This window comes from Bubalus kerabau, chromosome 5 (assembly GCF_029407905.1).
Source record: "Bubalus kerabau isolate K-KA32 ecotype Philippines breed swamp buffalo chromosome 5, PCC_UOA_SB_1v2, whole genome shotgun sequence".
Taxonomy (NCBI): domain Eukaryota; kingdom Metazoa; phylum Chordata; class Mammalia; order Artiodactyla; family Bovidae; genus Bubalus; species Bubalus kerabau.
In genome coordinates this window covers 98,064,632-98,080,534 of record NC_073628.1, presented here as the reverse complement: position 1 = coordinate 98,080,534, position 15,903 = coordinate 98,064,632, and the positions used below count along the sequence as shown (strand labels likewise).

The 15,903-nt window shown below is 42.1% G+C and overlaps 1 protein-coding gene and 1 pseudogene across 7 annotated transcripts in view; one reads left to right on the top strand and one right to left on the bottom strand.

Moving 5' to 3' along the window:
• Nucleotides 1–2,836: 2,836 nt before the first annotated feature.
• Nucleotides 2,837–15,903, top strand: part of KIF1B (kinesin family member 1B) — a 148,993-nt gene continuing 135,926 nt past the window's right edge. For all 7 annotated transcript variants that reach the window (XM_055582354.1, XM_055582352.1, XM_055582351.1 and 4 more), the window contains exon 1: nucleotides 2,837–2,977. The gene's annotated coding sequence lies outside the window, so the exon portion shown is untranslated. The remainder of the gene's footprint in view (nucleotides 2,978–15,903) is intronic.
• Nucleotides 9,453–9,953, bottom strand: LOC129653069 (40S ribosomal protein S14-like; annotated as a pseudogene).

The following is a 15,903-nucleotide window of genomic DNA, read 5'->3' as shown; positions in this document are numbered from 1 at the left end:
TTAGATCTTCTTTAGTATGTTTCATCATCTAATTTCATACTACCCTGAATGCACCTGATCTCATTGAATGTGTTTCAAAAATATAGTTGTGTAACTTTTTTCCATATGGGTCTTGCTTACCTTTTGTCAACTTACCCTTAAATAGTTAATAGTTTTGTTGCTATTTTTAACAGAAGCATTTTAAATCACATTTTCTAGTTAGCCTTTCCTAATGAAAAGGAGTACTTTGGATTTTTTTATGTTGACCTTGTATCTAGACACCTTATTAGTTGTGGTAGCATGGCTCGGTGCATAACATTTATAACTCTTTTGATGTTCTTTCCTTGTATTCTAGGGATAACTATTGGGCCATGGCTAAATTTAATTTTCTAGTACTATCTGACTTTTGAGGGGTGACTCTGTACAAAATCTGTAACCTGAGAAACTGAAGGTCTCTGTAGAGTGATTTTCATTTGTCAGAGGGGCAAAAAGCTTAGGTAGAGGAGGCTATTTTGGTCTTAAAACCTAGAACAGTCTTATCTACCTCTATTGACCCTTCTTTGTGTGCTTTTGCTTAATTTGTCTAGGGCTGATTACCACTACATTCCCTTCACTGTTTCAGATTCTTTTTAATTTGAACTCCATTGAGAGCTCAAACAATACTACCATCCAGGTTTTTGTAACTCTCCATGGTGCTTACCTGAGTACTTATGCAAAGAGCTTTTTTTTTAAATTATGAAAGTATAACACATTTATAGGAAACTTGGAAAATACAGAACAAAGTTACATATAGTTCCACTATATATATTATGATTATTTTTTAAGTAGATAAATTAAGAGTTTTAGTTGGTGTTTCAATATCAAACTCTCAAAAATTAATAGAATAAATAGAAAAGAAGGCTATACTAGGTCTGGAAAGCACTATGAACCAATTCAACAAAATTAAGATTTATACAAGTTTCACACAACAGCAGGATACATATTCTACTCAAGTTCCCAAAGACTATAAACCAGGAGACGCTGGAACATATCCAGGGACGTAATATAAGGTGAAAAAATTTCATGGGCTAAAAAGCTGTTGAAATCATACAGTTTCTATTCTCTTATCACTGTGGAATTATGTTAGAAGTATCAAAAGATATTTGAAAATAACCCACACGTTTTCAAGCACAATGTGTCATTTACCAAGAGAGATCTTTGACTTAAGAGATTTTCTTTTTTTTAAGGAAAAGATTGGTGTCTACTAATGAATCCATGAACTTCTGTTTATTAACTCATTGTAATTCTATTTTTGTCATGGCCTTCAGGAAGCTACCAGGTGGGTTTTGTGCTCAGTGGTGGCACATTCCCTTGACTCTATTTTTAAATATTATTTTTCTTTCTATGCATTCCCCTTTTTCAGACAGCCCTTTCCCCTATACAGACTTTATTACTTAAAAAAATTATTAACTTTACTCCTACTTTAATGCTATAGTTCTATTGCTTGTATGGTTCAATGTAATCTATGTCAAATCATTCTGTGGACAGGTGGAGTTTACATTCTGTATGAAAGGTTCAATAGCTGTTGGCTGGATGGCGAGTATGAGGAGTTTAGCAGTGGTGCAAATCTTCTGAAACCCTTAGTGTAGAAATTTAATTTTGATGTTTTAATGTCTCTACTTATACAGAGGCTTTTTAACATCCAATTCTGTATTGAATTCAGGGGGGGAGGAATCAAATTTTACTTTAAATTTCTGCTAGCAAATCAAAAAGCATATCATAACCTTGTAAAATAGTGATGCCTGGCATGATAATTACCCATATTACTGTAGAATTAATATTTTGTTAAGTACTTAATTGTACCTCACGTGAACAGTTGTGTACTTTTCTTTTGACTTGAATCTAAACCTGATTTTTAAAAATCGCTAGCAGAGCGCGTGTGTTCTCCGGGTTTTTGAATTCCAATAACCCTCCTTCAAGGGAAACTCCCAAGGGGGACCTCGGTTGGTTAACTCCGGGGCGATACAAAGCATTTTGTTCCTTTACTCACGGCCCTTACTCGGTCTCCCAAGGAGACAAGTTGAATGCCCACTAAGTCATGCTTTTCCATTACTCATTCCGCCTTTTTTCCCAAGGTGGCGTGTGGGAGGTGTTGTGCTCGGGCTCGCTAAGAATAGGCCGGCAAGCTTTCTGCGGGATAGTACACTCATCCTTTTGCGTGTTTCAGCTCCGACTGCGCAGTGTTCCGCGGCTTCAACGTGGTGAGATGTTTTCCAAACAGACAATGACTCCCCACTCGGCTGCTTCCCACATTCGTCTCTGCCCCTCCGCAGGCGTCGGGTCCCCACAGTCCCGCCCCGCCCCACTTAGCCTTGCTTTGTCCCCTTACAAGGCGGATCACCGAGTTAGCCCAGCGCGGCTGGCTGCTGCCGACTAACGCCCTTCGGGGGTCACCCGGGAGGGGACTTTGGGCGCCGCCTTCTCCTACCCCGCACCCCCACACACTAGCTCCGGCTTCTGAGCCACCAGGGGGCGCCCAGCCGTCTCCGCCTCTCTCACCGCCTCCCTTCACCGACTCCCCCTGCGATTGGCCGGTCGCTCGGAGCTCTGCACCCTGATTGGTCGCTGCCTGCGTCAGTCGCGGGCGCCAAGGCGGACCGAGGTGACGCACGGCAGCCGGGCTTCGGGCGGTGTCCTAGGCCGCCGGCTGCAGGCGGAGCTTGGAGAGGACGGACGCTGAGCAGTCTGACGGCGGCGGTCCTGGGAGGTGCCTTCGCAGGGCTGAGCCGCTCTTCGCCGGTCGCCGCGCCCGGGTCTCCTGGACTCCCGCCCTCCGTGGCCCTTGATGCCGGGCTGGCCAGCTGTGTGATGGGGCTGCCGAGCGGCGCCCTGCGGCTCTCGGCGGCCGCTGCTCGCGCTAAGGAACGTCGGTGCCGGGTTCCCCGCGCCCCCGCGCGCCGCGGCCCTTGCTGACCCGGCCCTCCCGCCCGCCTGTCAGTCTGTCCGCAGCGCGGCTGAGGTAAGGCGGGCGGCGGTTGGCGCTGCGCCGCCAGCCTGAGAATGGGACCGCCCGGGGGGAGGGGCGGCCAGGCCGGGGGCTGGCGGGGTCCGAGCCGGGGAAGCTCCGGGCCGGGCCGGAGCCGCGAATACTGAGGGCGCTGCCCCAGCGGGGCACCGAGTGGGGCGGGGCGGGGTTGGGGAGTCTCGGTCTCGGGGGTGGGGGACCGTCCCCGGGCCAGCAGCGAGCGCCGGGCTTGGGTCCAGCGGCCTGCCGGGTCCCCCGCAGTGGCCCGCACCAGCTCTCCGCCTCCCCTGAGCCGCCAGGTTCCGGCTGTCTCCGGCGGTCAGCCGAGCCGCCGCTGCCCGTCGGTTACCCGGGCTCTTTGCGCACATTACGGCTCTCTCTGCTCTGTGCTGAAGCCACCCTTCTCATTTACCCCCATCCTCTCTCCTCCGTTAGGGTTGGCATCGAGGCTTCGTCTAGGAATGTGGTTGTGCCCTTTTGCCAGATGAAGGCAGGCGCGGGCATCGCGTGGGAGGGGGGAGCCGCTGTCGCAAGGACTGGAGAGAAGCGCGGTGGGAAGGGAGGGGGCTCGCTGGATGCTGGCCATCCGTGGCGGGGGCTGGTGTGGTCTCGGCGGTCGGCAGCCTGGGATTACTCTGGCAGCCATATTGGGAGGATGATCTGACAAATCCTTTAGGAGCCAAGTCCCGTTGCTGGAAGGCACCGAGTGGCAGCCCTGGTAGCTTTCAGGGTGACTGGCCACACCGAAGCCAAGTTGTGGGGGTTGGGAGGCTACTCCAGCGAGCTAGTTATTGTTCATGCAACACAAAACATTCCGGGCCCTAAAACCAGAATGGAACTTCGAAATCACTTTTTTCCCCCTCCTTGGGGAATCGCTAATTGAGCTTCCAAGGCAAAGTGCCTTCAAGATTGCATTCTCTTTGGGGTGAAATGATGCATTTCTGTGTTCATCGTCTATGATCAGGGCTATGGACACAGAGGGATGGTGATGCCTTACTCGTACAAAGGCAGATCTGAGGATTGCTAAGGCCAATTTACCAGGGTGGAGGCCTGGAATTATCAATAGTATGTTGCGTCGCCGGATGGATAGATTTTCAAAGTAGCTCAATATGCAGAGGTGAAGTCAACTGGAATAGTCTAATGATGGGAGAGGATTGCAGCAGTATTTTTGAGGACGCAGGTTGTCATGTTTGTGGAATCTCGAGGCGGCTGAAATTAGATTGTCAACAGATCCCTTGCTCACATATCTCTTTACTGTTCTAGGCAGCTGTTGTGGAGATACTGAACATATTGCTTTGTGTCTTAAATGGGTCTTTCCCAGCCCCCTGAAAGTGTAGTGGCTGGATTCAAATAGCTCTTAAGAGGTGATATCATGGTGGATATTTTATTTAAAGGCTGGCGTTTTGTCAGCTTAGCTTAGTCATAGTAAAATCTTAGCTTGTGTTCTCTAAGAAGTGAGGTGATGCTTTCTAATTAACTTGGTATGGCTGTTGGATTATGAGGCAAGTGAAATGGGTAAGGTACCACTTAAGGATGGAATATGAAGAGTGCACACATGTTAGCGTTGTAAGAAAAAGATCTGGATAGGAGCAGCAACTGCATTTAGCGTGAGCCCGTGAATCTGTCTTTTCCCACCTTCTAGGTGTGGACAGGCCTGGAGAATGGCGTGCCCACCTTTTCTGTGCTGTTGCTGTCATCCAGACTCCCTTTCTTACTGAGTACATTCCTGTGACTTAAGTGGAACTACTTAAACATTTTCAGATAAGGTTTTCTAAGAATAGTCTTAACACTTTATTTTTTATCATTAAGCTTTGCTTTTGAAACTTGGTTGAAATTTTTAAAAAATGACTTCAACAGAAACTAGTGTTTTTTGCATCTTATTAATAATGAGAGAAATACAGAATGTCTTGTTTTTAAATTCCATGCCCCAATTAAGAAATATTTCTGAGATGTAAGTTTTTACATTTATTTTATTAGTAAGCAAGATCTGAAGAATGGTGGTTAAATGTAGTCTCAGCACGTGGTAAAGTCAGACCAGAATGGGAGTCTGGGAGGCAAGATTTTGTGCAGCTCCACTCTGATGATTGTTTTTCCAAAGTTTATCCAATCAGGTACAACTTCTGAGCAGACTTTTCCTTTTCAAGACCAGAGACGAATGCAGTTTTCCTTTTTTCTCTCTTTTCTTTTTCCCACTTTGAATTTGTGCTGGGAATAAACTGCCAAGAGAAGTGCCAACAGAGGCTCTCCAAGGCCAGAGCTTTCAAGCTCACTTCCTGCTATGGTCTTGTCCCGGGTACAGAGTGAAGGACAACAAAGGGCCCCTGCTTTGTTTACAAGCGCTTCCCAGGGCTCTGAGCACACCAGGTCTTTCTCAGGAGTAAGATAGCCCTTTGGTTTTGAACCCATGTGATATAATTTCACAAGGCTCTAAAGTGAAAGGTATAGCATATCTACTTCATGTTGTTCTCTTTAAAAGGTGGTCTTGCTCAAGCAGATACTGGTGAATTTCTGGAGTTCATGAAAGCATGTGGATAAATACACATTTAGAACTTTTTCATCTAGTAGAAGGTAAATGAAGCAGATGCGGCTGTGACAGGAAAAACCTGCAAAGGATGCTTTGGACTTTTGACTTGGATTTTTTGATGACTGGCCCAGTAATTTGTTTATGCTCACTTTGACAACATTCATTCCGTGTTGAGTGTGTAGAGATGTAGTTCTTTACTCCAGGAACTTATGCTTTACCCCGTGTCTGTGGATGTGGTGAGATCAGGTTAACTCCAGCACCTTTCCGTTTTAGTACATATGGCTTAGTGTAGCACTACCCTTGCCATGGCGGTTTCTGTGATTTTCAGTCAGAGCCTCTTCCCTTTCTGTGTTGCAGTGTAATATGTATTATCTAATACTCAGTCGGTGTTTTTGTTTTGTAGTGGTTTGTATATTTGTTATAACTCACAAGATTGTAAATGGCTGATTTTAGAATATTTTTTACATTTAATATCAATTGTTTATGCCAAAGTGTATCATTCAATTACACTGTCCTCTACCATTGCTGTGTTTGAAGACATTGGTGTGTGTCTTAGTTCTTCATTCCATCCGAATTTCTGACATCATTCTGGCAGATGTCCATAACTGTATAAACAACCACCATCACAACAATAGTGACAGGATAGCTTACTTGTATTGAGCTCTTTCTGTGTGCCAGGCTCTTTTCTAACCACGTTACATTCACTCACTCAATCTTTATAACAGCCATATAAAATACATACTGTTATCCCCATTTTATAGGTGAAACTGAGACAGAGGCTAAATGATTCCCCCAAGGTCACTAGAAGTGGTTAGTGTCCACTAGGCTGAACTTCCTTTGTAACTACTCTTAACTGTAGAATTCCTTAACTTCAGCTCAAAGGTAAGGTTCATTCTGTTCCATAACTCATATTGTGGCCGTATCTTCTAACACGTCATCACCTTCAGGTCTTAAACTCTGGTAACTTAGAGCTCTCACGTTAGTCTCTTGCTATGTGTTCTCCTGCCTCAGGTCTCTGGTCCTGTTAGCCCCTTTCAGATTGTACTTCTTCATCTGCTTTTTCTCCACTGTCATTTCCAGGTGCGTTGCCTCGGCCATTTTCTTAGTAGTACTTGCAGCGTTTATTTCTTCTCATGCCAGTCTTGAGTTATTCCCATCATCCGTAGCCTCCCTTTTTAACAGTGTCGTGGAGACCCCTCACACAGTGCTGCGCGTCAGTGCCTCGTCGGGTGTCTGGGCTCGGGTCTCCCCTGAAGCTGTCTCTGGTGTCCGTCAGAGCATTTCTGCTCAGTCCCCTCTCCCGCTTTCCACAGTGGCTTTTCTAAAATCTTGATCATTTTAGTTAGGCCTGCTTACTGCCGCACAGTGAGGCAGTCTCAAGGGAAAGGTTACTCTCTCGACTTCCGCTCACCCCTGGGCTTGTGTTTTGGGTATCATTGCCTTCTTTTCGTTTGGGACTTGCTGTATTGGCTACTTCCCTTTCCCTCTTTTGCTGTTTCCCCTCAGTTTTCCCCTTGAAAACAGCAGACACAGTCCTACGTTAGGGCCTTTGCTCTGACTCTTTGTGCTACTTGAAACACTTCCCCTGAAATCTGCTTGGCTAATTCCTTCACCTGCTTCAGGTCTTTGCTTAAACTTAAACCTCACTACCTCAGCAAACCTCTCCTGACCTCATTCATGCATCTGCTTGGCACCCCTTCCCACCACACTCCTGATCCCCCCAACTTTGCTGTAATTTTCCTCCCTCATAGCACTTATATCACCTCATATTCTGTGTAACCTATTTTAATGTCCCCTCTGCCCTACTAGGGCTTCCCTTGAGGCTCAACTGGTAAAGAATCCACCTGCAATGTGGGAGACCTGGGTTCCATCTCCAGGTTTGGGAAGATCCCCTGAAGAAGGGAATGGCTACCCACTGCAGTATTCTGGCCTGGAGAATTCCATGAACCGTATAGTCCATGGGGCTGCAAGGAGTCAGACATGACTGAGAGACTTTCACTGCCCTACTAGAATGAAAACTTCTCCATGGCAAAGATGTTTGTCTGTTTTGTTCACTGATTTATCCCAGACTCCTGCAACTGCCTGTCACGTTGTAGGCATCCCGTGAATAGCTGTTGAATCAAGGATAGAAACATAGAAGACTTTTGTATTAATGAAATGGGATGGGGAGGGGAAGCATTCTCCATTCCTGTTCCCTTCTGGCCATCTCTCTGCCCTCATAGGTTCTGGAAGCAGTGAGGGTACTTGCATTTCCAGTTCTTGCCTCCTCATTACTCCCCAGCCCACCGCAGACTGGCTTCCCTGATCCCCCACTTCACCAACACTGCCGGCGCGCTGATTTCCAGCCCTTTGTTATGATAGCAGGGGGCACGTTTCACGCCTGTGCAGGGCTGGAAGTACTGCTCACTTCACTCCCTCCTTTGTCTGCTTCTGTTCTGTGGGGGTGGTTTCAGTCTTCCGGGCCTTGTGCTTTTCTGGCCACTCACATGCCTATCATTTATTCAACACAAATTTTTGTGTAATTTTTAAAGACTTACTTTATTTGTTTTTAAGAACTAGAATTTTGACTACATAACATTTTCAGTGTCAAATAACAGATTAGGCATTACAGGAAAGTTTTATTTAGTTGTAATTTATATCACTTACTGCTTTGAAAAAGGTTTTGAGCAGCTTACCACAATACTGTAGATATGATGAGGCTGTTAAATATGGAGAAGAAACAAAAATCTATATGACAGGAGGAAAAAGTAAATACACAAATTACAGCAGTTTGTCTGTGTGTGCACGCACGCTCAGTTGTGTCCGACTCTTTGCAGCCCCATGGACTGTAGCCTGGCAGGCTTCTCTGTGTGTGGAATTCTCCAGGCAAGAATACTGGAGTGGGTTGCCATATATATAAAGTGTATGATATGTTATTGTAATTTAGTCTTGAAACTTTTGAAAGTCAGACAAAAAGGGAAAAGGAAATTATACAATTTTCATTCTGGTAAAAGAAAGGTAATGGTTTGTCAGGAGCATCTTTTTTCCTGGTAATGAATTCTAAAGAAATTTTAAGAGGAAAGCGTTACAGACATCCTGATGCAAAGATATACATACTAACTGTTTTCAACAGATCTTTTAAGTAAAAGGAAGAAGTGTTCTTCAAAGACCTATTTTAAAAAAGTAATCCACCTGCTTTCCACACTGAGTATACAACATTAAAATATAACTTAAGTCTTTTCTGTGACTAATGTGGTTCGGGTATATAACTTTATGTAAAGATAAGTCTGAGTATCCCAGCAGAACACTCATTATTTAATAACTCTGGTGAGAACCTGGAATACTTGTATTTTGTGTTGTCATCTCATTGAAAACATACCTATTAAACTTTGGGTAGTGGTTTATCATGTGGCAAGACTGACACATTGTTGCCACATGGAGAAGTCTGACCTGCATTCTTGCCCAGCTAAGGAGCTACTTACCAGGCAGGTAGCTGCAAAGGTGTGGTCACAGGCAGATTTCAGAGAGAACCTTGACTCATACCAAATTTGAATTAACCTCTGATTGAAACTTCCATTTCTACATCATAGCCAAGCTGAGTTCATTTTAACCTGGACAGTTACCAGGCGTAGCTGTTGTCATCCACTTTGACAATAGAATTTAAGTGGAATATTGGGTTTTGGGTGAGTTCCCAGTGGATCTGTAAAATAAAAATTATAGGATGTGGTTTTAGTTATTAGATTGAATTAACTTACTAGATAGAGTTTAGTGTTAGCCATCCGAACAGTGAAAAATAAGAAAATAATGAAAAACTTTAATTTAGAATAGTTTATTTTAAGCCATAGGCCATAGAAGCTGTTGTTTCTGGATGGACCTCTTGGATTATGAGAATCAAATCATGTCACCAGTAAAAAGGAAGGTTCTTGATTTCTTCTTCTTCTTCTTCTTTTTTTTTTTTTAACATCAAAGCAATGTATTAACAGAAAGCAATAATTTGAGGAGTCCTGTTCACAGACGGCGACCACGGTGACCCCCCTTCCTGCGGGTGCTGTCGGAAGGGATGGGGGTGACATCCTCAATCTGCCCAATCTTCATCCCTGAGCGGGCGAGGGCTTTGAGCGCTGACTGGGCCCCTGGTCCAGGAGTCTTGGTCCTATTTCCTCCTGTGGCCCGGAGTTTGATGTGGAGGGCAGTGATGCCCAGCTCCTTGCATCTCTGGGCTACATCCTGGGCAGCCAACATGGCAGCATATGGAGAGGACTCATCTCAGTCAGCCTTCACCTTCATCCCACTAGTTACATGGCAGATGGTTTACTTGCCAGAAAGATCGGTGACGTGCACAAAAGTGTTGTTGAAGGATGCAAAGATGTGGCACGCACCAAATATATATTTTCTCCTTCAGCCGAGGCTGATGACCTGTTCTTCCTTCTTTTCCTTCCCCTTGCTAGGTGCCATTTCTGCGCGTCTTCTCCAGACTCTGCCACCGGAAACAGGTTCTTGATTTCTTAATTGCAGTGACAAGAAGACACATGTCTAATCTAAAAATTGTTTTGATTTATTTTCATAAATGGTTAAAACAGTTGGGTAGCCTAATTGAGCTAGTTTAATCTCATTTGAAACTGAAAATCTGATCTGTCAGGAAACTCTTCCTGTGCAGTCTGATTCTTGTCATTGGGTTAGAATGCAGAAAGAAGCTTTCCTAACATATGATCCATTTTGAGCTTTTGCAGCCTGACTCATGGCTGATTTTTATCCATAGAGTCAAAGACCAAGAATAGATATACATGCATACACAAAATACATATACACACAAAAATGAATTCTTACATTTTGGGGGCCATTTTATCAGTATAGGCTTGTTCAGTGACTCGGAGTATTGGATACTAAAGCCTGCTTGGTCCTCACGGAAAGTATTCAACCAAGAAGGCACAACTTCCATAATAACAAGGAAATTTTCACACCTTCCCAAAATAGGCTCATTAGCTGCAGATACTTATTTTGGGGGTATCCACTTATTCTTTGTTATCATTCTTTTTTTTTTTTTTTTTTTTTTGGCTGTGTCACTCAGTTCCCTGACCAGGGATTGAACCTGGGTTTCTCGGTAGTGAAAGCGCCCTAATCACTGGACTGCCAGGGAATTCCCTAATTTATTCTTTAAAATGTATTCAGTAGAAAATGTTATCTTTTAAATAGATTGCTTGTTAATATTCTAAATTTGTGGGAATATAGCACATTGTATAAATGTTGAATTTAAAAGATTGCATTTCTTGGTTAAATCTATTTTTAGTTGTGAAAAACATACTGAACAAAGTAGCAATGTACGCGAGTTAACTGCTGACTGCAACACAGGGCAGAAAGAAATAAGTAGAAAAATGAGGAATCAACACAACATTTTTAGGGAACAATGAGATAGAAGGTATGACTTTAAGCTTAGAAAGGGGGATGTTAAGGAAGATATGACTTAATGCTTCCTGCCTCATGGTGGCCTTGACCTTGTCCTCAAAAGATATGGACTTGTAATAGGTTGGAAGGGAGATTGAGCTTCTAAGCATTACATGTTCGGTGTGCTAAGGATCTTGGTGAAGAAGGTTTCAAGTTGGACAGTGAAAACTGAGACTGGAGAAAGAGGTTGGATTGTGGAGGCCTATCAATTTTTAGGTTGTTTTCTGAGGCCTTGGGAACTAACTGAAGGCTTTTAAGAAGAGGGAATGACATGAATTGACCTCTGTTTAAGGAATATAATCCTGGCTGTTTTCTGTAAAAAAAAAAAAGGGGGGGGGGTTATTACAAAACCCAGCCAACCAAAAAACTAAGATTATTTCATTCTTGTTTGTTCATTTTGCTGAAAAGTCAGTTTGAGAATTTGTCTTAGGCTCCCAATAATCCAGAGTGCTTCTGAGGGCACGAGAGAATTGCACAAGATTTAAGCAATGGGGCAAAAATTCAGAAAAATTCAAATGAATTAGATCTAAATGTTTTATTATCCCTCTATTGTTAGTGAACGCTTCTGGAATTTTTGCTCCATTCCACTTTATAATGCTTCTAATCATATGTCATAAGGAAGGAAAACTGGTCAGAGGAACAGTCTAGAACTGAGGCTATTAAGAGATTTAGAGTATGTATGGTTGCCTTTCCTACCTGCCTTTGGCTCTTTAAAACTTGGAAAATGTATTTTAATTTTTATTGTTTTCCTATAACTTCTTAAAAATATTCTGTAATTGTTATTTCTCACTGAAATTTAAACTTGATTTCAGATTTACATAATTGGTAATTTTTTTAAAGAATCAGGAGGTTTTGAAACTAATTCTTTGATGGACATCCATTATAAAAGAGATACTCTTTGTATGTAGGAAAGTAACAAAGTAACACTTGCTATAGCCCTCTTAACTGTAGTTTCTTATTTTACTGTATAAAATGTTAACTTACTTGTGAAGATAGTTGCAATTTTACAACAGGACAGTTAAATCAGAAAAAAAAAATGTGTTTAGGTTCAGGTTGTTTGGGGAAAGTAATTTTAAAACGTACATATCACTTCCAAAGAAGAATGACTGTTAAGCTATTTTAATTAGGGAGGAGTATGAAATTAATTTTATCCTTTTTCTTTTTCATCTGTCCATCTTTATTTTGAAACAGCTTGCTTTTTTATTGATACCATTCCAACATCAGTTTGTTGATACACAGTTGTTCAGTCACTAAGTCGTGTCCAACTCTTTGCGACCCCATAGACTGTGGCACACCCACTCAACCAAAATATTTTGACTCCTCTATTCAAGACCATGTGATATATGGGATTAGAAACATGACTAAAATTCTGTCTTGCCCTCAAGGAACTTTAAGCTGTTTTTCTTTATTGCTACAAAACAGCTTATTCTGCTCTAGATAAGGTTAATGAGTTGAGAAGTATTAAGTGGAGAAACATTTGCCTTTGGTTTGCAAGAATTGGAGAATCCATGACGGCTTTAAAAATAGGTAGCATATGAGAAGGTCCTGGAAGAAAAATTGGGTTTTGAGAAGAACAGGGGAGGTGGAAGAGTACACTGGGTAAAAGGAGCTTTGGAGCAAAGGCACAGGCGCAGAAAAACGAGATGCTCTCAGAAAACCCTCTCGTGGGTGGTTGTTAAGGAATGTGGATGGAAGGCAGTGTTTTGTGGGCTTGTAAAAATAGGTGGTTTATGTTACAGAACACATTGAATGCCAGTGTGGGGAGTTCAGTCGTTCCTTGATAGGCAGTGGAGAAACTTTGAGGATTTTTAAGTGAAGAAACTTGTGCTTCAGGAGTATAACACTGACAGCTTTGCATAGTGTGGATGGAGTAGATGAAAATGGCAGTAGAGTGTAGTGTGGTGGGGATAGGAGGAAGAAGGAGAAAAAGGGCTTAGGACAGTTAATAGTCTTGGGTGAGATGTATTGAAGGTGTAAAAGCGGTGGTATGATGGTGATGAGAGAGATTTTATAGGTGAAAGCCATGTAACTTGGCATTGATTAGATGGATGGGGAAGCAAGCTCTTTGGCCTGTGGGAACAGGAGAATGGTGAGGACACTAAAAGAAATAGAAAAGAGCTGGGGGAGGTGGAAAGTGACTTGAGGTTTGGGTGTGTCAAGTTGAATGAAATGCTGGGAGGATAGCTGGGTAGAAGGGTCAAACAACTGATGAAAAGTGTATGTATGGGGACAAGCTGTATTAAAGATGTTAGTATTTTGGTTCCTGGTACTTTATATCAAAAGTCAGCAAGGAGATTTCAGCCTTTATTGTTTATAAGTCATTTAGCAGCAGCAGCAGCACTTCGGCAGGCCCTGGGTAGAAAACAAAAGAAGAAAGTTGGTTTTTTTTTTTAATTTAAATATCCACAATATTCATTAATTGTCAACATTTGTCTCTTTTATTACCGCCCCCCTGCCCATCATGCTATTTAATTAAAGTTACTGGGTGTCTTGAGCTGTAGAGTTTTCTCTACTCTGGGTTAGGCTGTGATTGTATCTTCTGGGTATTGTTTAAATTGTTTTCTTTGCTCCGGGCGTGTGTCCTGTAAATGAGTCTTGATTCTGTCAGTGTTTTTTTTAAGGGGGTGGGGTAAGAATGTGTGCCAGGAGGTACTGTGTGTCTCCTGTTGGAGTGTATCAGGCGGCGTGGGCCACGTCGGTATCCCACTGTTAGTATTGTTAAGGTTGATGATCCTTTGGTTCAGATTATGTTACCCTAATTCATACAATATAATCTTCCCACATCAATCAGCCTTTCATTTAAGGCTTTTTTTTGGTAGATAGTGATGATGCAGAGAACCTTTTTGTTAGTAGGGGTGGGAAATGGTGACTTTCTATTTCTGTCATTTCTTCTGCATTTATTAGCTGGACTTTTTCCATAGAAAAGAACTTGCTCTCATTGACTATTTGACTATCCTGGAACATACAGGATACAGGGACTGGATGCATGCTCCATTCCTGGTTTTATTTGCAGTTTTCAGAATAATGAGATTTTTGGAAGTATCGTTATGAACCTCTGAATTTATATATTTAATGTTTTGCAGTCCATATGCAGTGTGCCTGTATGTATGCATGTGTTTTTATGCTCCAGTTATCCCATCTTTGTCCAGTGGGGGCCCCTTTCAGTTGGCAGCTGTGTCTTTTCACTGTGACCCCATTCGTCTTTGATTTCATGCTTATGGTCATACTAAATGTTCCAGAATCAAACTGAAATTTCTTGCCCAGACTTGGAATTTGCCATTTTTTCAAGGAACCTAAGTTTCAAAGAGATTTTGAAGGAATAGGATGTTCACTTTAGGAAGCTATTAAAGAGCATACAAGCTGGAATATAGTCATGTAAAATGATAGCAGTGTTCTCACAGTGCATTTGGGGTTGGTTTTAAGTGCTGTAGGAAATACCAGTGATTCCTGGAATGTTTGGGTCCTCATTTGAAAGAGGTAAGGCTAGAGCTTGAGCCATCAGCTAGAGAGAAAATGAAGGTTCTTGGGGGAGAAATTGTTAGAACACGTGAAAGAATGTGTGTGGGATAGTAAAGGCACTTGACCAGCCGCAGAGTACCTTGACTGGTTTTGTAAGCACTGAGGAGTAAGAAAAGTTTCTTGGATTTGGAAGTGAAATTGAAAGTCACTGCAGTAGGGTTAAGCAATTGCATAAAGTTGGGTTCTCAGCTGGAGGTTTACAACATAATTTTTAGAAAATGAAAAAAACAAAACAAAACTAGCCATATCTGGGCCCTATCTCAAAATCTGAAGTCTAGGCTCATTTACTTTTCTAAAGATCCTGTGATTGTTTTGTGCAAACCCCTTATCCTCTTTTAAAGACATGGATTAAAATTAAAAGCTCAAAGATTAGTTTCTCTATTGCATGTATGCTAGGCATGAGGTAGTAAGGACATGGATTAAGGTTAGGGCAGAGGAAATGAGAGGAGGGAAGGGATAGAAAAATGGAAATTTATGTTTTAAAAGTTTTCATGTAGTATTTCATGAATAATGTTACCACTAATGAAAGGATTCAAAGAGAAGGAAGCAAAGATGATTCCTAGCTTTATGGTATGGGGCCAGATAGAAATGGGAAGATTGGCAGAGATTGCTAGTTTTAAGGAGAAGATAATGGGACACATTGAGTGTTGAGATGCTGGCTGTATATTCAAGTGGACTCTGAGGAGTTAGTGTGTTCTGTGTCTTGCTTTTTGTGAATGCTTCATTCACTGTCTTGACAGAGTACTCAGCTACTGACTATAGGTCATGTTATATAGATTGGAAGAGTTAATAATTTTAAGCTTTCATTTAATAAATTTAATTCAAATAAATGATGTACTAAAAAAAGAACCATCTGTTTATTGTAAAATAAAATGTGAAACAGACTGGAAAAAACATCACAGCAAATATAAAAATATTAATATCAATAAATATTGTAATCATTTAAAACATAAAAAAGTAAACCAGATAAAGGATAATTCTTACAATTGGGAAATATAATTCATTAGCTCATTCCTTCAACAAACATGTGGTGAACTCTTTCATCAGATACCATTTTAAGGTATCTGATGAAAGAGCTAGCAGACAAGATCTTCTGAGCATTCTGGTGGTGGTGTGAGAGACAGACAACAGACATGTTCCCAAAAAACAAGAAATAAGATAGAGTATTTTTGCCTTTTCCTATGGAAAGCATTAGTTGTACAGCTGGAGGTGAGCATTCTTAACCGTTACTTAATTATGCGGAAGAAACTGGTCAGGACCAAAAATTTGGTCTCTGGTAATTGGACCCGTAAGTATTTTTCTTTTTTAGTTTTTTCTTTTGTTCAGTTCCTCTTGAAGATGTTTATATAACAGAGTACAGATTGAGATCTGTTGTTTCTTGTGGAAATTACTTATGTGGGTTCTTTTCACTGAATAGTGTTCGTTTTGTTCTGTGGGGAGAAAAACTATTCCTCTA